The sequence below is a fragment of the Hyperolius riggenbachi genome, chromosome 6 (genome assembly GCF_040937935.1).
Source record: "Hyperolius riggenbachi isolate aHypRig1 chromosome 6, aHypRig1.pri, whole genome shotgun sequence".
Taxonomy (NCBI): domain Eukaryota; kingdom Metazoa; phylum Chordata; class Amphibia; order Anura; family Hyperoliidae; genus Hyperolius; species Hyperolius riggenbachi.
In genome coordinates, this window is record NC_090651.1 from 271,699,705 (window position 1) to 271,726,530 (window position 26,826).

Consider the following 26,826-nt stretch of genomic DNA (forward strand, 5'->3'; position numbering starts at 1 on the left):
GTAAATTGCCAGCTTGTTACCCAATTGCAGACAATTTAATCGAGCACCGTTTGCTCATCAACCTGAGCCTATGTGACTCTCTATGCAAGCTCTTGGTAGGATGACCTAAAACTGGAGGGAACTGGGACAGGTTACGCTGAAGGGTAAGAGATCTTTCCGGTTTTACACAGCATGGGCTTGACCCAATTTTCAGAGTGCGTGAGATTATCCAAACCCTGGGATGAGGTTAGATTCTTTTTTTTCCCAAGTGATTTCATTGGGTTTGAAGAGCACATACACACAATGTCAATTGCAAGGACACATGCTTTATAAGGGAACTCATGGTGCTTCCTTTTACTGCGTGTGTGGCAATGCAATTCTAGCTGAAATTGTAATCGGTGGTGTAGCTAGAGACTGGGGCCCCAGTGCAAAATGTTCTTGGGGCCTTTAGATTTAGGCACTCTTGCACAATGCCACCTGCCCCTTACCTATGGATATGAGCTGACTGGGCACTTTACATTTCCATGCAATGTACACTGTATATAGTCCATTGGCACCGAGACAAAATTCTGATGGTAGAGAAACAAAGGAAAGTTAATAGTGCACACATCAAGTACCACCTGGGCCCCAATCTGCTCCAGGGCCCCATAGCTGTTGCTATGACTATGCCGCCGATTGCAATGCAGCATACTTTGTAAAACTGACATTTCATGCAACTCAATGGATCTTCCATTAACACCCCAAAAAAACCAAGCAAGCCCGCAGAGCAGGTGCAAAGTGAAAACAACTTTATTCCCTTTGCACTTGCAATGGAAAAGGGTCCTTTTAGTGCCATTCTATAAAACCCACCTTCAGATGACGATTTTGGATATTATTTTATGAGTTTTACTTGAAAACCATGAGGGTAATTTGACTTATTTCATGTGTTGCTGATCTGTAAAACTAGGAGATAGTGTGTGCATTTAATGGAAATCTGTATACTTCTGTGGAGTGCTAACTGAATACATCAGCAACATTTTTTTCCCCATCATTTTTGGTGAATTAGGTTTAAAATGTCTGGTTTTCTGAGAACTGCAAATATGACTCATCCACTTGGAAGAGGTTGTGACTCTTGATCAGCTGTGATTCAGCAGGCCTGACTAAAGCTCTGTAGTGTGTAATGCAGACCCTTCAGTTTTCATCTCTATTTGCAGGCATTCATGCACCTCCTCTCCTAGTCCCATTACAGCGCATTGGCATTCACTGGCCAAACCACAGGGAAATACAAGTATCTTAGTCATTCATTACAGGCAGAAGTAAATGCTTTCTATTATTTTTTCTAATTTTCATTCTGTAGAAGCGTGGTTAGTTTCCCTTTGTAAAAGTTCCAAGCTTCTTTATTTTAACATTGCTGCTAAGCATAACAATAACTTATAAAAATGTATTTACATAAATCCAATGAAATACAACAACAATTATACCAAGTACTCTCCCTCTCCTCTGCACCACTGATTGGTGTGCATGCTCCACTTGCCGCTATGCACCAGCCACTCACATCAATGTTTCCCACCTATCTGTTCACACAAACGCGCGTACAAACGTGACGCCATGCACGACAACATATTATAATGCGGATGACAGCTGCAATACTATACAACCCAGCAGGAAATAGTGTGCGGAGTCCAATAAAATATTCCTGGACATGTAATATTGCAATGCATGGAAATACTCTCCTGTACTGTGAACAAAAACATGAAGGTTAATGTCCTATTTACATTACTATGTGGATAACACACAATGTGCACTGCATCAAATGACAGTAAAGATGGCCCGAATGGTTCGCATTCGAACTTCGGTGGTTCGCGTTCACGAACTATATGCCCCCTGCCCCGCCCTTATAAAAAGGCAGGCAGCGTCAGCCATTTCACTCACTCGTGTGGCTGCAGTAATTAGAGAAGGGAGAGCTTGCTGCAGAGAGACATATGGAAGTTAGGCTCTTTTTAGGCTTGTTAGCTTGCTCCTTGCTGATACCTATTCCTAAAAAGCACCCCTCAACAGCTCTTTTGAGAGCTAATGTTGTTCTTGTGATCTAATGTTTTTGTGTGTGTCCCACAGACACTTACACAGCCCTGTCAGTCGCAGCTGGCCCTTGGCCCCTTGGTAATTCCTACTGTGCCACTGCCAGGCCCAACACATTCAGTGACTACCTATGTGTGACAGCTGCACATTTGTAATACCAATCACTGCATACCTACCTGTTCAGTGCACCTACCTACGTGACCGCACGCAGTGTTATATTATATAACAGTCACTGCACCTGTTCACAGTACCTGTGTGTGACAGCTGCACATTTGTAATATCAATCCCTGCATACCTGTTCAGTGCACCTACCTATGTGACCGCAAGCAGTGTTATATTATATACCAGTCACTGCACCTGTTCACGGTACCTGTGTGTGTGCGCGCGACAGCTGCACATTTGTAATACTTGTCATTGCATAATTGTTCACTGTACCTGTGTGACCGCATGCCATTTAATATACCAGTCAGTGAATACCTGTTAACTGCACGTGTGTGACAGCTGCACATTGTATTGTAATACCAGTCACTGCATACCTTTCACTGCACCTCTGTGACTGCACATTCTATTAGTCAAGTCAGTGCATATCTTTCACTTCACCCTCCCCCCCCCCCCCCCCCATATGGACAAAACAGGCAGAGGCAGACAACCCGGCAGGTCTGTTAGAGGTCGTGCGGCCCTGGACCAAAGTAGTGTTCAGAAGGCGCGTGCCATCAACCCCCAAGATAGTAAGGACGTAGTTGACTATTTAACACAGAACACCTCATCTTACGCACGGAACCGTGACATATCTTCCTCCTCCTCCTACTCTGATTCTGGCACCCCACTTAACAGTCGTCTGCCACCACCAAAGTGCCTTCACCCCAGGGCTCAGCGGTGTGGACATTTTTGAGTCTGCCTCAGATGAGAACAATGCCATCTGTACTCTCTGCCACCAAAAATTGAGCCGTGGAAAGACCAAGACCCGCGTAGGGACAACTTCCTTACGAAGGCACATGATGACAAAGCACAAATTGCAATGGGATGACCACCTGAGGAAAAGCAGCACGCAAAAGCAAAGCCACACACCGCAGTGGAAGATACTAGGCCGCAATTATTTCTTTAAAAAAAAGAAAGAAAAAAAAAAAAAAAAAAAAAGGAGGTTATACCCAAACTGTACCGTGATGTTGAAAGGCAAGTGGCGTCATCTCTGGCACGAAGTGTTGGGTCAAGGGTCCATCTGACCACGTGGTCTGCAAAGCACGGTCAGGCCTGCCCTAAGACTAAGTCAGTCCCCACACAGCATCTCTGCCTGCACGCCGTGTGACTGCCTGCCCCAAGACTAAGTCAGTCCCCACACAGCATCTCTGCCTGGAGGCCACTTGACTGCCTTCTTGCCCACCACCAACAGAGTCCAGGACTCCAGGTGGATTCCTGAATTTTTAAGGCCGCTGCTATAATTTTTCTGGCTCTTGTACATGCCTGCCTAATTTTTCTGGCTGCACTGCGGCTGCAACAACAAATCAAAAGGCATATACGTGTCAATTCCCCTTCGTGATCGTTACCTTGCCGCGGGGAAGGGGCTTGCGTATCACAATGAAGCAATGACCGCCGGCTATATGAGTGTTGGGGGGGCGGGGCACACCTGACCCAAGATAATAAGGTTGTTGCTTTATTGTGAACAGACCAAATTCGATCAGCTGGACAGTCACTGTTCTATCATTGAGCTACCACAGCCCAGCGACCATATGGGCTTGAAAACCGCCATGGCCTGCACTCTCGCCATGGTGTGCACTAGTCCAGCACGGCCGTCACTACACAAAAAGCTGTTTGCGGTGCGTTACACAGTGAGTTTGGAGTGTCAGTGTGAAGCAGTACACTAATCACACTACCTGATTGATGTATACACGTGCAAGAAGTTTTAAAGCACTTTAGGCCTCCAATTTAGCAATAAAATGTGATTTCTGCCCTTAAATCCTGCTGTGCATAAAATCCAGATGTTCCCTGGGACTTTTGGCGTGTATCCCACTCCGCCATGCCCCCCTCCAGGTGTTAGACGCCTTGAAACATCTTTTCCATCACTTTTGTGGCCAGCATAATTGTTTCTAGTTTTCAAAGTTCGCCTCCCCATTGAAGTCTGATACGGTTCGCAAAAGTTTGCGTGAACCGAACTTTTTGCGGAAATTCGCAAAACGAAAATCGGAGGTTCGAGCCATCTCTAAATGACAGCACCGCACAGTGTGAACTTGAGAGTGTTATCACTGCAGGTAAGGAAGGCGGGGTGGGGGAGGAGTTAGTGAAAGCAGGAGAATGAAAGCAGGGACAAGAGTCCCACAAGAACACATAAGCCAGCAAGTTATCCACTGGGGGTCTACTACATACATTTGGTAAAACTCTAAAATCAAGATTGTATCATTAGTAAGCACCTTAGTGCTTAGTGTCTACCACTGGAAGAGCCAATCAAAATGAAGCGCACACCTGCTGATCAGTGGCTGTTGATGCTGGAACCCCATAGCAAGGCAATACAGACAATCAAAAGGAGGGATCCACACACTTACATGGAACAAAGCAGCTTTTATTGTTCCAACACCCAACATGTACATGTTTTATCTGCCTATGCTTTGAGAAAAGGGGACCGGATAGGCCCTGAAACGATTGTCAGCTGAGACGTCAGATATCTTACGTGTGTACCACTGGAGGAGCCCATCACTGGGAGATAACCCCAACAGAGGTCCATCACAGGAGATCTCACTGGGAAGTTACCACTGGGTAACTGAGGTCTGTTACTGATAGCTTTTAATTTGCAATACAGTATATGATAAATTGTAATGTTGTGCCACAACATGAAAAGGGTTGGGAAGCACTGTCTTATAATTTAACAGCACCTGTTATGACTCCACATCATAACATATTATTGAGAATACCCATTTGTGTGTTAATTATCCTGGTTTCAGAATCAGAAAGGGTGCGTTTCCAATAGTGTCAGTGTACGTCCGGAGACGCGTGCCGGCATTTGCTCTGATGCAAGAACGCATACGAATCCTTCTAGTTTTGCCATGCACTATGGGGATTTGCATGTGCAATGTGATTTTTTTTGTTACCAACTATCAGTTTTTTCCCTAGAGGCAAGGGGGGTGAGGGTGCAGAGGCAGGATGCGGGTGCTGAGTGGGTGTGCCGAGACTGGGTAAGGGTGCTGAGTGGGTGTGCCGAGACTGGGTAAAGGTGCTGAGTGGGTGTGCAGAGACTGGATAAGGGTGCTGAGTGGGTGTGCAGAGACTGGGTAAGGGTGCTGAGTGGGTGTGCAGAGACTGGGTAAGGGTGCTGAGTGGGTGTGCAGAGACTGGGTAAGGGTGCTGAGTGGGTGTGCAGAGGCAGGGTGAGGGTGCAGAAGTAGGGAAAGGGTGCTGAGTGGGTGTGCAGAGGCAGGGTGAGGGTGCAGAAGTAGGGAAAGGGTGCTGAGTGGGTGTGCAGAGGCGGGGTGAGGGTGCCAAGTGGGTGTGCTGAGGCAGGGAGGGGGTGCTAAGTGGGTATGCAGAGGCGGGGTGAGGGTGCTGAGTGGGTGTGCAGAGGAAAGGCGAAGGTGCTGAGTGGGGGTGCAGAGGCGGGGTGCTGAGTGGGTGTGCAGAGGAGGGGTGCTGAGCGGGTGTGCAGAGGCAGGGTGAGGGTGCTGAGGCAGGGAGAGAGTGCTGAGTGGGTGTGCAGAGGCAGGGCGAGTGTGCAGAAGCAGGGAGAGGGTGTTGAGTGCAGGGCTGTGGAGTCGGAGTAATTTTGGGTACCCGGAGTCGGAGATGTCACACACTGAGGAGTCTGAGTGGGATGATTTTGTACAAAATCCAAAGCCCTGGTAAGTATTGGACTAAGGAGTCGGAGTTGAGTAGTCCGAGTCGGAGCCATTTTGGGTCCCCGAAGTCTGAGGTGTCAAACTGAGGAGTAGGAGTCAGAGTTGGAAGATTTTTGTACCGACTCCACAGCCCTGGTTGAGTGGGTGTGCAGAAGCGGGGTGAGGGTGCAGAGTGGGTGTGCAAAGGTGGGGTGAGGGTGCAGAGGCGGGGTAAGGGCACAGAGTGGGTGTGCAGAGGCGGGGTGAGGGCGCAGAGTGGGGGAGCAGAGGCTGGGTGATGGCACGGGGAGTGGGTGCAGAGGAGGGGTGAGGGCACAGGGAGTGGGTGCAGAGGCAGGGTGAGGGCACAGAGGTGGGTGAGGGTGCAGAGGCGGAAAGTGCAGAGTGGGTGCAGAGGCGGGGTGAGGGTGCAGAGGCAGAGATTGCCGAGTGGGTGTGCAGAGGCAAGGTGAGGGTGCTGAGTGTGCAAAGGCAGGGCAAGGGTGCTGACTGGGCGTGCAGATGCAGTGAGGTTTGCAGAGGCAAGGTGAGGGTGCTGAGTTGAAGTGTAGAGGCGGGTGAGGGTGCTGGTTGGGTGTGCAGAGGAAGGGTGCAAACCTTTTTACTTTTGAGGAACCCTGACATTTTTGGGATCTCAAGGAAACCCTGCACTTATTTTGCAGGAGGCAAGTAAAGTAAATACGAAGGAGGCACTCAATTGGCTTCAAACTTGCGTTTTATCAAATTCCAGTATGAAAAGACATGTTTCGGTACATATCCCTTTCATCAGGTGTACATACATTGAATGGCACACAGTGAATACATACTCCTAACCACCACAACCTAAATTGGACCACCTCCATCTTGTCAGCTGACAAGATGGAGGTGGTCCAATTTAGGTTGTGGTGGTTAGGAGTATGTATTCACTGTGTGCCATTCAATGTACACCTGATGAAGGGGATATGCCCTGAAACAGGTCGTGTATTACTGGGATTTGATAACTCGCAAGTTTGAAGCCAATTGAGTGCCTCCTTCATATTTACTTCATTGAACCATGTGTGGAGTGGTGACCCAAAGATGGATTGTGCACCGGCTACATAGACCTGCCTAGGTCTATTCCACAGGGACTCTCTGCAGTCTGCTTCTTGTGGTCTTTAAAGCAGACCTAAACTGAGAACTTTCTCTCAGCTCTAAAAAGCATATGCAACTGCATAATAACCTTTAAAGAAAAAACTTCATTACAGTTGATACAAATCCTGCAATAAATCTGCAGTGTCTACTTCCTTCTTTCATGGAAGCAGACATATTACAGTAATCTCCCCAGATTATTTTCCAGCCAGATGGGGTGAAAAAGTAACTTGGTGGTGCGCGACGGTGGAATGCAGGGCTGGCGCAACTCCACTTACAGCATTGGCGGAGGATGAGGTGGTGATCCAATGACAGCCGGGTGCTGATCAAAAATATCTGGTGGAGCACCCAGCTAAGACAACACTGTATTGTTAACATCCTGTGTTTACCAATTAGCTCTCTGCTGTGGCAGGCAGATGAGGGATCAAATTACAACTAGTGCTTAGCTACAGACGAGGGGGAATTAGACAGGCTAAATGCTCTAAATACATACAGTGTGCATTCCTATATGCTTTCCTTTGTCCTGTGCAAGAGTTCAGGTCCACTTTAAAAGTAGGGATGGACATTGTGAAGGGAAACTAATTGCTCCCACATTTGGCGGTTCTGCCCTTTGGTCCAAAGTTATTGGTCAGCAGTTGCATCTCATCAGTACAGTCCTGGACAGAACCATTTCTCCTGATCCGTTTATGTTGCTGATGGGCGACAAACCACAGGAATGGAAATTCCCTGCCCACTGACTGGCTCAGCATATAGCCAAGGCTGCCAGGCTACATACAGCTAGAATGTGTCAGACACTTTCAATTGATATGACAGTGATGGCTAACATTGGCACTCCAGCTAAGACAAAACTACAAATCCCATCATGCCTCTGCCTCCCCGAGTCATGCTTAGAGCTGTGGAGTATTGCAATACCTAATGGGACTTGTAGTTCCACCACAGCTGGAGAGCCAAGGTTAGCCACCACTGTGATATGACCAAGACTATTAGTACTGATATTCTCATATCTGAGAGTGATTGCGATTATTAATGATACTATGGATGTATTCACCAAAACCTGGCAACTTTGGCTTAAAGAGACTCTGAAGCGAGAATAAATCTCGCTTCAGAGCTCATAGTTAGCAGGGGCACGTGTGCCCCTGCTAAACCGCCGCTAAACGGGGGTCCCTTCACCCCCCACTGCAACACTTGGTCGCAGACTTGGTCGCTCCTGGAGGCAGGGCTAACTGCTGCAGCCCTGCCTCCAGTCGCGTCTATCAGCGGCGCATCGCCGCCTCTCCCCAGCCCCTCTCAGTGAAGGAAGACTGAGAGGGGTGGGGGAGAGGCGGAGATGCACGCTGACAGACGCGCGTGGGGCAGGGCTGCGGCGGTTAGCCCTGCCCCAACCAGGAAGCGCTCCCCCGCTGAAACGAGGGGATTTGGGGGATCAGGGACCCCCATTAAGCCGCGGGATAGCGGCAGTTTAGCAGGGGCACACGTGTCCCTGCTATCTATGAGGTCTGAAGCGAGATTTATTCTCGCTTCAGACTCTCTAAAGAGGTAATTAAAGTGAACATCCAGACTGAAAATCTACTTAGCAGCACTGAAAAGGCTTGGTGTTTCTTTAACAGTTTCACAGCATCAGAACATATTTTTCTTACCCAATTCTCATTTTTAACTGCACAGAATAAAACTGCCCAGGCATTTTTTCCCCTGATGCTGTACAAACCATGATGGAATTTCTGAGGTTCTCCTGCTGTTTTGAAGCAAATTTGTTTTTAAAAATTTTGAAGTTGAGATGTGAATCCTAGCGCACGCAACTGGGAGGGATGATTAGAACACTGGACAGTTGGAACTGTGTTATGCTCCCAGTCACCTCCTTTCAACCAAAAAAAAAGATGGTTGCCCCCATGAAATCACAAATATTGGCCTGTTCTTTTGAAACAGGGTGGGTAAAAGATTATATTACCCATCTACACTCACCTAAAGGATTATTAGGAACACCTGTTATATTTCTTACTAACGCAATTATCTAATCAACCAATCACATGTCAGTTGCTTCAATGCATTTAGGGGTGTGGTCCTGGTCAAGACACTCTCCTGAAATCCAATCTGAATGTCAGAATGTGAAAGAAAGTTGATTTAAGCAACTTTGAGCATGGCATGGTTGTTGGTGCCAGATGGGCCGGTCTGAGTATTTCACAATCTGCTCAGTTACTGGGATTTTCAAGCACAACCATTTCTAGGGTTTGCAAAGAATGGTGTGAAAAGGGAAAAACATCCAGTGTGCGGCAATCCTGTGGGCACAAATGCCTTGTTGAGGCTTGAGGTCGGAGAATGGGCCGACTGATTCAAGCTGATAGAAGAGCGACATTGACTGAAATAACCACTTGTTACAACAGAGGTATGCAGCAAAGCAGTGAAGCCACAACACGCACAACCTTGAGGCGGATGGGCTACAAGAGCAGAAGACCTAACACCAGGTACCACTCATCTCCAATACAAATGGGACAAAGAGGCTACAATTTGCACGAGCTCACCAAAATTGGACAGTTGAAGACTGGAAAAATGTTGTCTGGTCTGAGGAGTCTTGATAGCCAGAATTTGGTGTAAACCGAATGAGAACATGGATCCATCATGCCTTGTTACCACTGTGCAAGCTGGTGGTGTAATGGTGTGGGGGATGTTTTCTTGGCACCCTTTAGGCCCCTTAGTGCCAATTGGGCATCGTTTAAATGCCATGGGCTACCTGAGCATTGTTTCTGACCATGTCCATCCCTTCATGACCATGTATCCATCCACTGATAGCCAATTCCAGCAGGATAATGCACCATGTCACAAACCTCGAATCATTTCAAAATTGGTTTCTTGAACATGACAATTAGTTCACTGTACTAAAATGGCCCCCACAGTCACCAGATCTCAACCCAATAGTGCATTTTTGGGATGTGATGGAACAGGAGCTTCATGCCCTGGATGTGCATCCCATGAATCTCCATCATCCGCAAGATTCTATCCTATCAATATGGGCCAACATTTCTAAAGAATGCTTTCAGCACCTTGTTGAATCAATGCCACGTAGAATTAAAGCAGTTCTGAGGGCGAAAAGGAGTCAAACACCGTATTAGTATGGTGTTCCTAATAATCCTTTTGGTGAGTATTTTAATTAACATAACTAATGTAACTTAATGACAGTATGTTTGTTTAGGCTGAAGTTCGCCTTTAAAGGGGTTCTGTGGGGGTTTGCTAAGGATAAAAACCGCCACTTACCTGGGGCTTCTATCAGCCCCCTGTAGCAGTAACGTCCCATGCCGTCCTCCGATCTGCCGTTCCCCACCGCTGGCATCGGGCATTATTTATCTGGCATCGCCGAATAATGCGCGCTGCCGTTCGTGTCATCAGAAGCTTACTGCGCAGGCGCAGTACGAAGTTTTCTTGTACTGTGCCTGCGCAGTAAGCTTCTGATGACGTGGGCGGGAGCGAGCACAGCCGCATTTGGACGGCATGCCGCGCTAGACTGGGACCGGCGGCGGAGAGCGGCGTGGGATATTACTGCTACAGGGGGCTGATAGCCCCAGGTAAGTGACAGTTTTTATCCTTACCAAACCCCCACAGAACCCCTTTAAGAAAAAAATTAACAAATGTTTTACTCACCTGGAGCTTCTACCAGCTCCCTGCAACTGTCTGGTGTCCATGCAGTCTCGCTCAAATCCTCCTGTCCCCAGCTACTTTCAGTTTGCCGACAGGACTGGCCACGCGTAACCTTCTACGCGTTTCTTTCCGCAATAGCGTCCTGCACAGGGCGCTATTGCAGGCAGGACTGTGTAGAAGGAGACGCGCGTCCAGGCCTGCGCAGGCACAGCGAGCCTGTCAGACGAAAATGAAAGTAGCTGGCGGCAGGGGACCGGAGGATCCAATCGTGACTGCGAGGGCACTGGACAGCTGCAGGGGCTGGTAGAAGCCCCAGGTGATTAAAACCATTTTGTTTAGGCTTAAGGATCCCTTTAACTATACTGATAACCCGGGTCTGCGACCTCTGGACCTCACACCATGATATTTGTCTATCCTATTAGCATTGTAGCTCTCCAATGCTTTTATTTATGAAGTTGCACCAATATCGATCTTCTGTTTACTTTGTTACCACGATACTCTAGTAGGCATGAACGATTTATTGTTCACGCCAATTCAGTGATCGCTAAAGTGGCGATTTCTTACAATATCCCTCCGCTGTGCAGCAGTGTAATTATTAAGCTAGACATTCCATCTGCCGCTTGAGGCAGCTTAGCGGCTCCCACCTTCTCCTTCCGTCTAGTGCCACCTCCTCCTCCTTTCGTCATCACTCCGCCCACAGGCTCTCATTTCTCCCTCCGTCACCTAGCCTATCGCGTTATCAGCTGGGCGGGTGGCAGGCTTTCACTCCCTTTTACTCCGCCTAGCACATCATCAGCTGGGCAGGCAGCAGACTCAGTACATGTGTTTTATAGGAGGCACACATGGCACAAATATGCTTTCAGGCCAAATCATACTGTGTATTGCCATCCAATATTCTATGAATGGGAGTCTCACATGGCTGTGTTACAGGAAACTTAATAACCCCTGAATAAAATGGGTTGCATATTAAAAAGGGAGCCAAGGTGTGTAGTTTATTCAGATTTTTGGCATGTTCTCAACACCCGAGGCCCGTGACTAGAATTTCTATTCCAATCCCCATCAGAATTATAGCAAAATTGATCTCTTTTTAGTTTCCCAAGCTTTGCTTTCATGGCATATGAAGACTGAAATTGACTTTCAAATTAGGTCCGATCTCTCACATACATACATACCTACCTATCTTCTAGTATGAAGTAATTTTTCTGTCAGTGCACATTTGCAAATGTTACCGTGTACAGTGTAAATTTAGTACTTAACCACTTGAGGACCACAGTCTTTTCGCCCCTTAAGGACCAGAGCCTTTTTTCCCATTCAGACCACTGCAGCTTTCACAGTTTATTGCTCGGTCATACAATCTACCACCTAAATGAATTTTACCTCCTTTTCTTGTCACTAATACAGCTTTCTTTTGGTGCGATTTGATTGCTGCTGCGAGTTTTACTTTTGATTATATTCATCAAAAAAAAAAAAAAAAATGACTAACTTTCTGTGCTGACATTTTTCAAATAAACAATACAAAACAGGTTCAACCGCGCTTTGGGCATAAATTACAATCTCAATTAGTGGAGCGCAATGCAAAAAGTCACTTAAACTTCAAGAATCCAATATGATACAAACAATCGCGCTACAATCTCACAGTCCTTTTAGATGAAGACGACCTCCAGGGCTCACCCAGATCAGTCCATCCAAATCCACTGTGTTATCACTTTAAGAGATAGAAAAAGAGTTCCATAGCGTAATACTGTAAAGCTCAGATCATATCCTTCACCAACAATATACACCAGGTGGATTCCTCTCCCCTTCTCTCCCGAGGAGAGGGATCCATTTGCGGCAGCGTGGCTTGAGTTGCTATGAACGGGCGGAGGTGGAGGCGTTGAGAGCGGTGTCCCAGGAACACAACTTGTTATATGTGCATAAACTTCCGACATTCTGTAAGTGCAATACCGCTGGCCTATATATTTATTAAACTGTACTTCACTATTTTAAATTTATTTGAGTCCTAGTGGTTGGATTATTGAGGTCTGTAACGGACCCCCTCCCTGGATGCAAAGTTGACTAATGTGACCCCCTCTGAGCGTTTATGCATACCTCTTAGTGAAGAGGTTTACTGGGTGGGTGCGGGCTATTCGGGGGGGGGGGGGGGGGGGGGAGCCTTATACTCACTTGGTGACCAGTAAAAGGGGAGAGGAATCCACCTGGTGTATATTGTTGGTGAAGGATATGATCTGAGCTTTACAGTATTACACTATGGAACTCTTTTTCTATCTCTTAAAGTGATAACACAGTGGATTTGGATGGACTGATCTGGGTGAGCCCTGGAGGTCGTCTTTATCTAAAAGGATTGTGAGATTGTAGCGCGATTGTTTGCATCATATTTTTCAAATAAAGTAAAATTTCCTATACATTTGAGCGCGAAAGTTATTCTGCTACGTCTTTGATAAAAAAAAAAAACATTCAGTGTATATTTATTGGATTGGGTAAAAGTTATAGCGTTTACAAACTATGGTGCCAAAAGTGAATTTTCTCATTTTGAAGCATCTCTGCCTTTTCTAACCACCTGTCATGTTTCATGAGGTGCTAAAATTCCAGGATAGTATAAATACCCCCCAAATGACCCCATTTTGGAAAGAAGACACCCCAAAGTATTCAGTGAGAGGCATAGCGAGTTCACAGATTTTATTTTTTGTCACAAGTTAGCGGAAAATGACACTGACAAAAAAAAAAAAAAAGTTTCCATTTCTTCTAACTTGCGACAAAAAAAAATGAAATCTGCCACGGACTCACTATGCTCCTCTCTGAATACCTTGAAGTGTCTACTTTCCAAAATGGGGTCATTTGTGGGGTGTGTTCACTGTCCTGGCATTTTGGGGGGGCCTAATTGTAAGCACCCCTGTAAAGCCTAAAGATGCTCATTGGACTTTGGGCCCCTTAGCGCAGTTAGGCTGCAAAAAAGTGCCACACGTGGTATTGCCGTATTCAGGAGAAGTAGTATAATGTGTTTTGGGGTGTATTTTTACACATACCCATGCTGGGTGGGAGAAATATCTCCGTAAATGACTTTTTTTTTTTTACACACACACACACACAATTGTCTATTTACAGAGATATTTCTCCCACTCAGCATGGGTATGTGTAAAAATACATCCCAAAACACATTATACTACTTCTCCTGTGTACGGCGATACCACGTGTGGCACTTTTTTGCACCCTAACTGCGCTAAAGGGCCCAAAGTCCAATGAGTACCTTTAGGATTTCACAGGTCATTTTGCGACATTTGGTTTCAAGACTACGCCTCACGGTTTAGGGCCCCTAAAATGCCAGGGCAGCATAGGAACCCCACAAATGACCCCATTTTAGAAATAAGACACCCCAAGGTATTCCGTTAGGAGTATGGTGAGTTCATAGAAGATTTTATTTTTTGTCCAAACCAAATGTCGCAAAATGACCTGTGAAATCCTAAAGGTACTCATTGGACTTTGGGCCCCTTAGCGCAGTTAGAGTGCAAAAAAAGTGCCACACGTGGTATCGCCGTACACAGGAGAAGTAGTATGTGTTTTGGGGTGTATTTTTGCACATACAGATGCTGGGTGGGAGAAATATCTCTGTAAATGACAATTGTTTGATTTTTTTTATGGTGAGTTCATAGAAGATTTTATTTTTTGTCACAAGTTAGTGAAAAATGACACTTTGTGAAAAAAAAAAACAAAAAAAACAATTTCCGCTAACTGTTGACAAAAAATAAAATCTTCTATGAACTCGTCATACACCTCACAGAATACCTTGGGGTGTCTTTTCTAAAATGGGGTCACTTGTGGGGTTCCTATACTGCCCTGGCATTTTCCGGGCCAAAACCATGAGTAGTCTGGAAACCAAATGTCTCAAAATGACTGTTCAGGGGTATAAGCATCTGCAAATTTTGATGACAGGTGGTCTATGAGGGGGCAAATTTTGTGGAACCAGTCATAAGCAGGGTGGCCTCTTAGATGACAGGTTGTATTGGGCCTGATCTGATGGATAGGAGGGCGGGGCGGGGGGTGGGTGACAGGAGGTGATTGATGGGTGTCTCAGGGGGTGGTTAGAGGGGAAAATAGATGAAATCAATGCACTGGGGAGGTGATCGGAAGGGGGTCTGAGGGGGATCTGAGGGTTTGGCTGAGTGATCAGGAGCCAACACGGGGCAAATTAGGGCCTGATCTGATGGGTAGGTGTGCTAGGGGGTGACAGGAGGTGATTGATGGGTGTCTCAAGGTGTGATTAGAGGGGGGAATAGATGCAAGCAATGCACTGGCGAGGTGATCAGGGCTGGGGTCTGAGGGTGTGGGCAGGTGATTGGGTGCCCTAGGGGCAGATCGGGGTCTAATACGATGGGTATTAGTGACAGGGGCTGATTGATGGGTGATCAGTGGGTGATTAGATGGCAGAACAGATGTAAACAATGCACTTTGGAGGTGATCTGAGGGTAGGTCTGGGGCAATCTGATGGTGTGGGTGGGTGATCAGATTGCCCGCAAGGGGCAGGTTAGGGGCTGATTGATGGGTGGCAGTGACAGGGGGTGATTGATGAGTGATTGATAGGTGATCAGTGGGTTATTACAGGGAAGAACAGATGTAAATAATGCACTGGCGAATTGATAAGGGGGGGTCTGAGGCAATCTGAGCGTGTGGGGTGGGTGATTGGGTGCCCTCAAGGGGCAGATTAGGGTCTATTCTGATGGGTAACAGTGACAGGTGGTGATAGGGGTGATTGATGTGTAATTAGTGGGTGTTTAGAGTAGAGAACAGATGTAAACACTGCACTTGGGAGGTGATCTGATGTCGGATCTGTGGGCGATCTATTGGTGTGGGTGGGTGATCAGATTGCCCGCAAGGGGCAGGTTAGGGGCTGATTAATGGGTGGCAGTGACAGGGGGTGATTGACAGGTGATCAGGGGGGGATAGATGCATACAGTACATGGGGGGGGGGGGGTCTGGGGAAAATCTTAGGGGTGGTGGGGGGCGATCAGGAGGGAGCAGGGGGCAGTTTAGGGTTTAAAAAAAAATAGCGTTGACAGAAAGTGACAGGGAGTGATTGACGGGTGATTAGGGGGGTGATTGGGTGCTAACAGTGGTCTGGGGGCGGGGGAAATCAGTGTGCTTGGGTGCAGACTAGGGTGGCTGCAGCCTGCCCTGGTGGTCCCTCGGACACTGGGACCACCAGGGCAGGAGGCAGCCAGTATAATAGGCTTTGTATACATTACAAGGCCTATTATACATGTTACATGCGGCGATCCGGGTGCTAGTAACCCGCCGGCGCTTCCGAACGGCCGGCGGGTTACAGCGCGAGGGGGCGGAGCCAGTCGCGGCGGCTGATCGCGTCACGAATGACGCGATCGCCACATAACCACGCCTATCGCCGTCTCCGCCGATGGGCGTATTGCGGTCGTTTAGGCCCAGTCTTTGCCGCTGCCCATCGGCTGGGGGCGGTCGGCAAGTGGTTAAAGAGAACCTGTACTGAGTAAAAATATTTAAAATAAACACATGAGGTAACTTCAAATGAACATTACATAGTTACCTTGCCATCAGTTCCTCTTAGAAGCTCACCATTTTCTTCTGGCAATAATCCCTTCCAGTTCTGACAATATTTTGTCAGATCTGAAATATATCAGTTGCTGTCAGTCAAATATCAGTTGCTGTCAGTTATAGCTGAGAGGAAAACTGATGTACCAGGTAATGTCCATGTTTCCCTATGGCTCAAGTGGGCGATGTTACAGTTTAACTGTGTGCTGACCAGAAAGCGGTTATGGCTAATGGCCATTTTCAAAATGGAGGACGGAAAATTCCCTTGATCACAGTGAACAAACAGGACGCGGGACAGGAGAAAGACACTGACGAGTAGACAACATGGAAGGTAAGTATAACTTGTGTATGCTTATTTTGACTTAATTTTCAGTTCAGGTTTTCTTTAAGCTTGATTTTAAGAAAGTCTTAAATCGAAATCGTGAATCGAAATTTGACAGAAATCGAGCAATTCAATCTTTTCCTACAATCGTTCAGGCCTATACTCTAGAACCCTCTGGATGAGTGCTGTCCAACTTCACGAGCATCGAAGGCCAAATTTCTTTCTGACTACATGGTGGAGGGCAGACTTCACCTTCCCCAACTCCACCCCAGTATAAGTAGCCAAGTACAGGTGCCCAGTACAGGTAGCCATGTACAGATGCTCAGGATAGGTGGCTCAGGACAAGGCAGCTCAGGACAAGGCCCAGGATGGGTGGCTCAGGATAAGGCCCAGGATGGGTAGCTCATTTTAGCAATAACTTACCTCACTTCAGCGGTGGGGTCTGTGGCTTGTCACCGTTTCCTCTCCTTCAGCCACGGCTCTTCTGACAAGCAGGGTGGACAAGCAAGTCACGGATAAAAGCGCGGCGTTCCGATGACAAACGTTGCTGCGTCCCATCAAATTTTGCTGCTGCGCTGCTCCTGGCCAATCAGGGAAGGAGAGATGCGCGGCTGAAGGGAAGAGAGACTTTCCCCTTCAGCCATGCTTCTCCCCTCCCCATCCATTCCCTGATTGGCTGCTGGTAGCAGACACAGCTGCTGGCAACAAAATTTGATGGGATGTGGCTTAGCGGCCGCGATCTACCCATACCGCAAAAAAAAAAAAGCAGAGAAGTAGAAAGAACGGACGGGCTGCGGGAAGAACTCTGGCGGGCCAGATGCAGCCCACCACTTGGACGGCACTGTCCTGGATCATGTTTTTGATGTATCAAAACGTATGTGTCGGTTACATTTTCATGCTTTTTTTTCCCCTAGGGGAAGTTTATCTTCTTGTATACTGTTAAACTGAACATATTGTTCATTAAAACTACGGCTGTTTATTTCACTACCCACTACTACAGTGCCCCTTCATTACACGCTCTTTATTCTAGAGGGAAAAGGCCATAGAACTCTTGCAGAGTATTCCAGGAACCCTGGTTGGAAAAGCTTAGTCTAAGGCAGGCATGGGCAAACTTGGCCCTCCAGCTGTTGAGGAACTACAAGTCCCACAATGCATTGCAGCAGTCTGACAGCCACAATCATGACTCAAAGGCAAATGCATTGTGGGATTTTTAGCTCCTTAACAGCTGGTCTAGGGCCTATTTTGAAAAGAACCAGCTAACTTACCATTATGTTTTGGGAATGTTGGAGGAAACCAGACTATCTGAATGAATCCCATGCAAACATGGGTAGAACATTAACTCTATGCAGACAGTGTCCTGGCTGAGATTCAAACCTGGGATCATAGGCTACAGTAAACCAAAGAAAATGTGTGGTGCTGAAGACAGCTCCACACCCTGCATCTCATAAAATCCTCCTATTGCTCAAGGCTATTCGTGCATGACGAACCTAGAAAAATTTTTTTTTAAAAAAGATACTGTGACCAAGACCTGACAATTGAAGCACGCATTAAAGGGATACTGTAGAGGGACGGGGGGGGGGGAATGAGTTGCACTTACCCTGGGCTTCTAATGGTCCCCCGCAGAAGTCCTGTGCCCGCGCAGCCACTCACCAATGTTCCAGATGTATATTTAATCAGAAGACAGAAACCATGTAAAGCACAACTCATCTTCCATCATTCCATTTCTCCAAAGTCCAGGTTTGAGTACTTTGGCACCACTGTCTCCTCTTAGTAGCATTTTTATCACTGACTAGTATTTTTTGCAATGGCAGCTCTTCACATAAAAACCTTGCTTGTGGAGTTCCTTTTGTATAGCTTTGATGCTGATAGGAGTTGTGAGCATAGCATTCAGCTCAGCAGCCCCTTTTGCAGCTGTTAAGGTGGCCATATATCAGGTGACTTAGCGGGCAATCGACCATCCAATTCGATTATCGAAGTGGATGAAAATCTGTGCCGCCAAGTGCATACCCGACAGACAAAGCAACCAATTTGGGGATGGAAATTGGTCGCATGGTCGACCGCGCATGCCGCAAGATGTCAGGCCGAAGTTGGTTGATCGGATGCGGCGGCTATTTCCGGAGCCAGCGAAGAGTCGACGAAACCCCTCCTGCAATGTTTAAATGTAACCCCCCCCCCCCCCGTGTGTGCAGTTATACATTACCAGTCCTGTAACAGCCACCGTGCAGTGTCCATAATCCTCCGGGAGTCTATCCGTACATGCTACTGGCACAGTGTCTGATGGCTATTCGAACATGCCACTGACACACAACGTCTGATGTCAGACGATATGCGTCAGTGGCGTGTACGAATAGCCGCCCAAAGGGTTACGGACACCGCACGGAGGCGGCGGTGCGGACTTAAGATTTCATTCTGAAATCGGACGGGAATTGGCCTGAAGTGTATGGACAGAATCAACACAAAACGAATTTATCTCTAATCAGATTCGATTACAGATAAAATGTGTCTATTGAATCTGCCCATAATCGCCAGGTCTATGGGCACCTTAAACTTTTTTATCACAACCCCTACACAATATTCACAATGTTTAGTTTGTCTCTGTCACTCAACACAACGAAAAAAAATAAATACAAAAACAACCACATTTATGTAACTTCTACATCACCTATGTTTTTTATAGCTTCCCACAGGCAATCATATCCTTTGGTTCATTGGCACTCTTAGCCTCCATTTCTGTGCAAGGAAAGGGGTGCAGATATGTGCCATTCATCTCATAGATGTGAAAAATGCCCACACAACTGTATTTGCAGTGGGAGTTCACACATGGTATTGTGCAAAGCACTACACTAGTATAAATGCACCCTTAAAGGACAACTGAAGAGAAAAGGATATGGAGGCTGCCATCTTTATTTTCTTTTTAGCAATACCAATTACTTGGCTATCCTGCTGATCCTCTGCCTCTAATACTTTTAGCCATATACCGAATAAAGAGATCTGACAAGATTAGCTGCATGCTCTTTTCTGGTGTTCCTCAATCACACTTGCGTGGCCAGGTGCAATCTTCTACGCATGCAAGCTTTTCGGGTGGGCACAAAAGATGGGACCGGGAGGAAATAGAGCGACCCTGTAAGGCTATGGGAGGCTGGCAGAAGCTCCAGGTAAGTAAAATAGAACTTTTTGGGGAACGGAGGTGAGGTAGACACTCCAACTCCACAAATAGAAGCAACCAACCAGTACAAGTGTTTGTTTGTGCTATGAAGGGAGAGCTTCTCACAAATGCTGCCAAAATCTGCTCATCAGTGGAGAAACAAAGGTGATCTGCTTTGGTTTCCATACCCCCTTCTCCTGTAATTGGCTAAAAGTGCCTGAAGAGAACTTGAAACCATAATTTCAACATTTGGTAAAGCAGCACTAAGTGCCGGGACGAATAACTGTGTGCGAATACTTTCCATACAATCCCTTACACTTTTGGTTAACCTAAAATACGATGTCAGGTTTACAAATGTATAATTTTAACCTCAAATCTTACTGTACTGAATCCACTGTAGCAAGTTCAAGCACCCCATAAGGCGTCACACCACATGTTGAAAAACAAAGCTGGAGAGGGTAAGGGGATGCATTCAATTTTACTGCTCTGTGTAGATTTCAGAGTAAGCCCTGAACCAGTGAACCCTAGAGGAATTAGATTTTTATTTATTTTGCAGCTCCTGCCTCATGTACACAGTGCTGTGGAGTCTGAGTTGGATGATTTTTGTACCAACTCCACAGCCCGGCATGTAGACCGCAGTTACATGCTGTTGCCATGGTTTTTACTACATTTACTGGATGTTTTAACCAATATTAGATGGTTATAGCAGTTGCAGATTAAAACTGAAAGGTTCAGCTACAAATTGACTTCTGCGGGGATGAAAGGTTATATATGCTCATACTATGGAGGATATATCCTTTAACTCTGTCCTTTCATATTTGTAGGTATCATAATGAGGCATCAACTTCCACTTCCAAAGTTACTCGTAGACAAGCCAGTATTGGTTGTTTCAACCAAAGTATTCATTTTTGGCCAATCACCCATGACCAGAAAGCTACATCCTCTTTGGAACAAAAGCTATTTACCGGCTAAAAAGCCATACTGTGTTTGTATAAATCATTTTCAACTGACCATAGTCTACACAAGGTAACCCACCGAACCAAGAATGGATAAACTACATCAACGCTTGTACTGAAATACCAGTGGCTGAGATTTGCCCATAGGACCCTTCAGCTCTACAGTTTGTACAGAGTAATAAAGGAATAGGAGTAATGCCTGGTAAACATCAGGCAATTTCCCATCGGATCGACTGGTCGAATCGATAGTTTCCAACAGGTCTAATCAGGTTTCCAATTGATTATTTTTTTTAACTGAAAAACTATCAATTGGAAACCTGATCAGACCTGTTGGAAAGTAGCGATTCAACCAGTCAATCTGATGGGAAATTGCATAGCGTGTATCAGGCATTAGATGTTCGGATGTGTGGAGATACTTACCAGCCTCCTGTATGCAGACTGAGGGCCTCAGCACACTTATGTGTTGCAGAAATCTGCAACACAACATACATCAGCGTGTGATATGCAAGGCCATCAGAAAGGAAAAAGCACTCCAACACACAAGTGTGCTCAGACTTAAAGCAACTCTGTAGTGATAATTACCTATGGAGAGGGGAGGCTCTGGATCCTATTGAGCCTTCCCTGTCCCCCCGGACCCCTCATTCCGGTCTCAGGGCGAAGTTTTTGCACCTCGAGGACATGGGTACTCCCAAAGCCTTCCAAACGGGTATATGAATAAATTCTGATTCTGATGAATACATGGAAAGAAGGGGACTTTGCTGGAACAAGGGAACAGGGAAGACTCAATAAGATCCAGAGCCTTCCCACTGCAAAGGCAAGTATCTCTTTTTTTCCCTGTTTCAGATTTACTTCAAGGGTGAGTAAACATGATAGGTGTTGCTTATAGTACTGCTTTGCTGGACATGACTGCACTACTCAGGTCTGTGGAGTCAGAGTTTGAGTCGAGGAGTCGGAGCAATTTTGGGTACCTGGAGTCAGAGTTGGAGTCTGTGATTTCATAAACTGAGGAGTCTGAATCTGATGATTTTTGTACAAAATCCACAGCCCTGGTAAGTATTAGGCTAAGGAGTTGGAGTCGAGGAGTCGGAGCCATTTTGGGTAAACGGAGTCGGTGGTTTCATAAACGTCGGAGTCGAAAGATTTTTGTACCCACTCCACAGTCCTGGCACTACTCATACAATTGCATGGGCATTTTCACATCACTGCATTGTAATGGAAAAAAAAAAAAGCTATCCTATCTGACCACAGTGTGTTCTTTAATAACGTGCATGTTACATAGCAATTCTTCAAGCACTGAAAAACATGCACGTTTTAATGTGCAGAGTGTAAACTTAAAATCTACGATTACCTCTAGGCTACACAAAAGGAGTCATAACGAAAAAAAAATGCATCAAAACACACTAGCTCGGGACCCTCTCAGGTTATCAAAATTTCAACCTAATACTTCTGGCCATTGCTGGAGATGCGATAATGAATCAGGGGACTTCCTCCATATCTGGTGGTCCTGTAGTAAACTTAAAGTTTTCTGGGAGAAGGTGTTTGATCTCCATAAAATCCTATACCTAGATGCCTTGCCCCTCTCTCCTGAGGTCGCTCTCCTTTCCATTCTTCCCGGGTCCATCTCCAAAGCTAAAAAATCAATGTTCCGATTCATTTTGATAGCAGCCAGAGGGTTGATCGCCAGAAAATGGCTCCAGAAGGTTCCACCAGAATTACCGGATCTGATCTCATTTATCAACCACATAATGAGAATGGACGAACTAGCCTCCTCCACACAAGCAAATCCTCATATATTTACAGTTAGATGGGCAGTGTGGGCGGAGTTTAGAGACTCCCCGGCCCTCCAGAACTTCCTTCACAACTAGTCCCAGCCCCCATCCCAACCGAGCCACTGGGGCCTCGGGCCAGGCCTGCGGGCGCACCCAGACTCACCCACTAGCCACCGTTAAGAAACCTTCTCACTTTATCCCCGCTTAGCCCATCAGGAGGTATTGGACATCAGCACCCCCACTCTCCCCCCATCCGCATCTGCTTTCAAAAAGGAAAAAGACTCGAAACTGAGGTTATATACACAGCCCTATTTAGCTGTAACCTCTCTCTCTTGGCAATTGGTACACATATTTACACAAAAGCCTACCTTAAAGCTCTGACGCAATCCACAGGTAGTCGGGCACGGGCCTGGTTTGGGGTAGAAGCTGACCCTTTTGACTTAGCGTCTCTCATTGCTTGGGCAGGAACCATGTTCTCACCCAACCCAGGCCAGTCCACTTTTCCGCATTATGCTTGAGAAGGTGTTATCTGTTATTGTTCTTCTCAACATGTGTTAGATACTACCGTTGGTGATATGTTTCCCCCGCACTTCCCTTCCCCACACCTCCCTCTACCCCCCCCCCACCCCCTCCCCCCCTTTCCCTGGGTCCCCCTTCCCTCCCCTTTCCCCCCCCCCTCCTCCCTCCCCTCCCCCCCTCCCCTACCCTCTCTACCTCCCCCCCTCCCCTACCCTCTCTACCTCCCCCCCTCCCTCCCCTTTCTCTTCCCCAGTTTACCCTCTCCCTGAGTTAAAAAAAGGTCAAGCGTAAATAGTCCATGAGCGCATTTATATCATAAGCCATGTTTATCTCATATATGCTCATACTACAATTGTTTGTGAGACTACATGCTATTTTGACCTCAATAAAATATGATTTTTGAAAAAAAACACACTAGCTCACAAACTTTTAATGGGAAGCCGTGAAAGTAGCAAAAAAAAAAAAAAAATGAAGCCAAAAACAGGTTGTATGAATTGATTGTTTATTGCACACTTGTTACATCTCACATCTACGTGCACTTGTTAGATAACTAGTATATTCACCATTTAACTGCATTAGTCACAAACATGACAAAGTGTTGATTAATTAGGTCACACACACATTTTTACTCACAAATTAAGAGTTTATTCTAAGCTAGAACCATATTTCCTGGTTGAACTCTATGGATAGATGTATTTTCAACCAAACTATGTAACCTCAGCTAGTACCTAAATAGAGATGAGTGTATGGCTTTCCTCATATCTCCTCTTCATTAAGCCACCCGCCTTTATCACCTGACATTTAGCCTCACTATGGGCATTCATGTGACCGAGGCAAGGTTATATGCCAGCTAATATTGCAGCACTACAGAGTGAAGAGGTGTCCCAGCAATAGAAAGATTATCATACAATCAACACTACATTAGTGCACCATTCCAGTGAGGCAATGTGTTTTACGGACTCAGCACTGCAATAGGACATTATAACAGGGGAAGGGAACACACAAAGGTGGAAACATAAGGTGTCCACTATAAAGGGTCTGGCACCATAAAGAGTGCATCATGCTAGATATAGATATTTGCTCACCTATCCTAGCCAAATCTTCCATGGTGATACCGCCCACCAGTGTGTTCACTTATTTCCTCTTGACATTACTTGCAACCCACCGACTTCACCATCATGCTAACCCTTCTAAAGCCCCATCTACACGATACGATTATTTGTGCGATTTGATTCGGATTTAATCAGATCATAAATAGAATCGTAATCAAATCGCACAAAGAATCGTATTGTGCAGATTGGGCTTTAGCCATCCCCAATTCAACTTAATCCTCCTCCCTTCATCTATCCCACTACCCCTGTGTTACCAGCCCAATTGCACATCTATCCTGTCCAAGTTGAATTCATCAAGCTACCAATTATGATTCCCATTAACAAACTGATTAGTCCAGATCAAAGTTCTAGTTCACCTTCCCCTAATTCCAGTAATTGTAGATAAAGCAAATGCTCTGTCAAATTTCACATAACATCTCTAGTGCAGGGAATCCCACCCCTGTCAAGCACCATCAATAGTGCATGTTTTGTGGAAATCCACATCAGCTCTGCTGAGACACTAATTACCTCATCTGTGAATGTTTGTGTTTTTTGCAAAACATGCACTGTTGGTACTTGAGGACCGGGTTGGGAAGCACTGCTCTAGTGTTCTGCTCACCTGTACTATTCCCCCTCCACCCCTCACATGACAACTGCCACAGAGTGCCCACCTCTCTGACCATCTCATCATTAAAACAGGAAGATACAATTAGATCTGGGTGTTAGAAAGGTCTGCAAGTGCTAAGGACATACACTGTGCAATTATTTTGATAAGGTTAAGCTGGCCATACACTGGCCCGATTTGCCGCCGTTTCGACAGCAGATTCGATCACTGGGATCGAATCTGCTGCCAATCGTTCGTGCTACACGCCGAATTTCGATCCATTTTGTCCGATCCCGTTGATCGCTCCTTGCGAAAAATTACCGTCGAACGCCCGCAGGTAGGGAGCGCGTCGCTAGCGGCGTTCGAGTGCCCGACGACCGACGCAATAGAACGGCAATACATTACCTGCTCCTCCGGCGCGACTACCCCCGGTCACCGCTGCTCCGTGTCCGCGCTGGTCTCCGGCATGCTTCAGTTCCTCCTGCCCGGCAGGAAGTTTAAACAGTAGAGGGCGCTCTACTGTTTAAACTTCCTGCCGGGCAGGAAGAAGTAAAACATGCTGAACCTGGAGACCAGAGCGGAGACGGAGCAGCGGTAACCGGGGGCAGTCGCACCAGCGGAGCAGGTAATGTATGCAGGCAGGGGGGGGGGGGGGGGGAAGCGGCGGCAGCACCAACAACAACAACAACAAATAACATTTGTAAAGCGCTTTCCTCCCGTGGGACTCAAAGCGCATAAGCATGGCTCAGACCATCGTGGTACAGGGGAAGAATTTTATAAATCTGGAAATGCCAGGCTAAACAGGTGGCTTTTCAGTCTGGATTTGAATAGCTCCAGGGATGGTGCTGTCTTTACAGGGTGTGGTAGGGAGTTCCAAAGAGTAGGGGCAGCATGACAGAAGGCTCTGTCTCCAGATTTTTTGAGGTGCACTCTGGGAGTGACCAAGTTTATAGAACTTGCTGATCTGAGGTTGTGAGAGGTGTGGTGCAGCTTCAGCAAGTCCTTCATGTATCCAGGGCCCAGATTGTGCAGGGATTTGAATGTCAGCAGTCCAATCTTGAAGAGTATTCTCCATTCTACTGGTAGCCAGTGCAGTGAGCGAAGGATCGGTGTAATGTGACAGTGGCGAGGCTGGTTTGTTAGCAATCTGGCAGCAGCATTCTGCACTAATTGCAGGCGACGCAGGTCTTTTTTGGGGAGGCCAGCATAAAGGGCATTGCAGTAGTCCAGCCGTGATGTGATGAAGGCGTGGACTAGGGTTTGAAGATCCTCTGGGGGAATCAGATGTTTAATCTTTGCAATGTTCTTCAGATGAAAGAAGGAAGATTTAACTACAGATGAAATTTGGTTTCTGAAACTCAATTCCCCATCGATTAGTACGCCAAGGCTGCGCACAAGGTTGGAGCTGTTTATGTCTGAATTCCCAATCCTGATTGGTGTTGCTTTAGGATAGAGCTGTTTTGATGGCGAGCACTGGCTTTGGACAAACAGGACCTCAGTTTTGTCAGCATTCAGTTTTAACCAGTTATCATTCATCCATGCCTGAAGCTCAGCTAAACAAGAGTTTATTTTTGGGGTAGGGTCTGTTCCACCAGGTTTGAAGGACAGGTATAGCTGTGTGTCATCGGCGTAGCAGTGGTACGTCAGGCCATGTCGTTGGATAAGTGTACCGAGTGGCAACATGTAGATTGCAAACAGCAGAGGGGATAGGATTGATCCTTGTGGCACTCCGAATTGTAGAGGTGCAGGTTTGGAAGAAGTAAAACATGCTGAACCTGGAGACCAGAGCGGAGACGGAGCAGCGGTAACCGGGGGCAGTCGCACCAGCGGAGCAGGTAATGTATGCAGGCAGGGGGGGGGGGGGAAGCGGCGGCAGCACCACCACCACAACAGATTGTGAACGGTTTCAGGCTGAAATCGGTTCACAATCTGTTTGCAGTAAAGGTAGCCATACGATCCCTCTCTGATCAGATTCGATCAGAGAGGGATCTATCTGTTGGTCGAATCTGATAGCAAATCGACCAGTGTATGGCTACCTTTAGGCATTAAAGGTAGCCATACACTGGTCGATTTGCCATCAGATTCGACCAACAGATAGATCCCTCTCTGATCGAATCTGATCAGAGAGGGATCGTATGGCTACCTGGCTACCTTCACTGCAAACAGATTGTGAACCGATTTCAGCCTGAAACCGTTCACAATCTGTTGTGGTGGTGGTGCTGCCGCCGCTCCCCCCGCCCGCATACATTACCTGCTCCGCCGGTGCGACTCC

The 26,826-nt window shown here is 46.7% G+C and overlaps 1 protein-coding gene across 3 annotated transcripts in view; it reads right to left on the bottom strand.

Annotated features, from left to right (window-relative positions):
• Positions 1–26,826, bottom strand: part of KMT2A (lysine methyltransferase 2A) — a 151,202-nt gene that overhangs the window by 120,235 nt on the left and 4,141 nt on the right. Inside the window, exon 1 of one of the 3 annotated variants that reach the window (XM_068240849.1) lies at positions 468–534. The exons of the other annotated variants lie outside the window; for them this stretch is intronic. The gene's annotated coding sequence lies outside the window, so the exon portion shown is untranslated. Of the gene's footprint in view, positions 1–467; positions 535–26,826 lie in introns of those variants that run through there. 3 annotated transcript variants of the gene reach the window in all.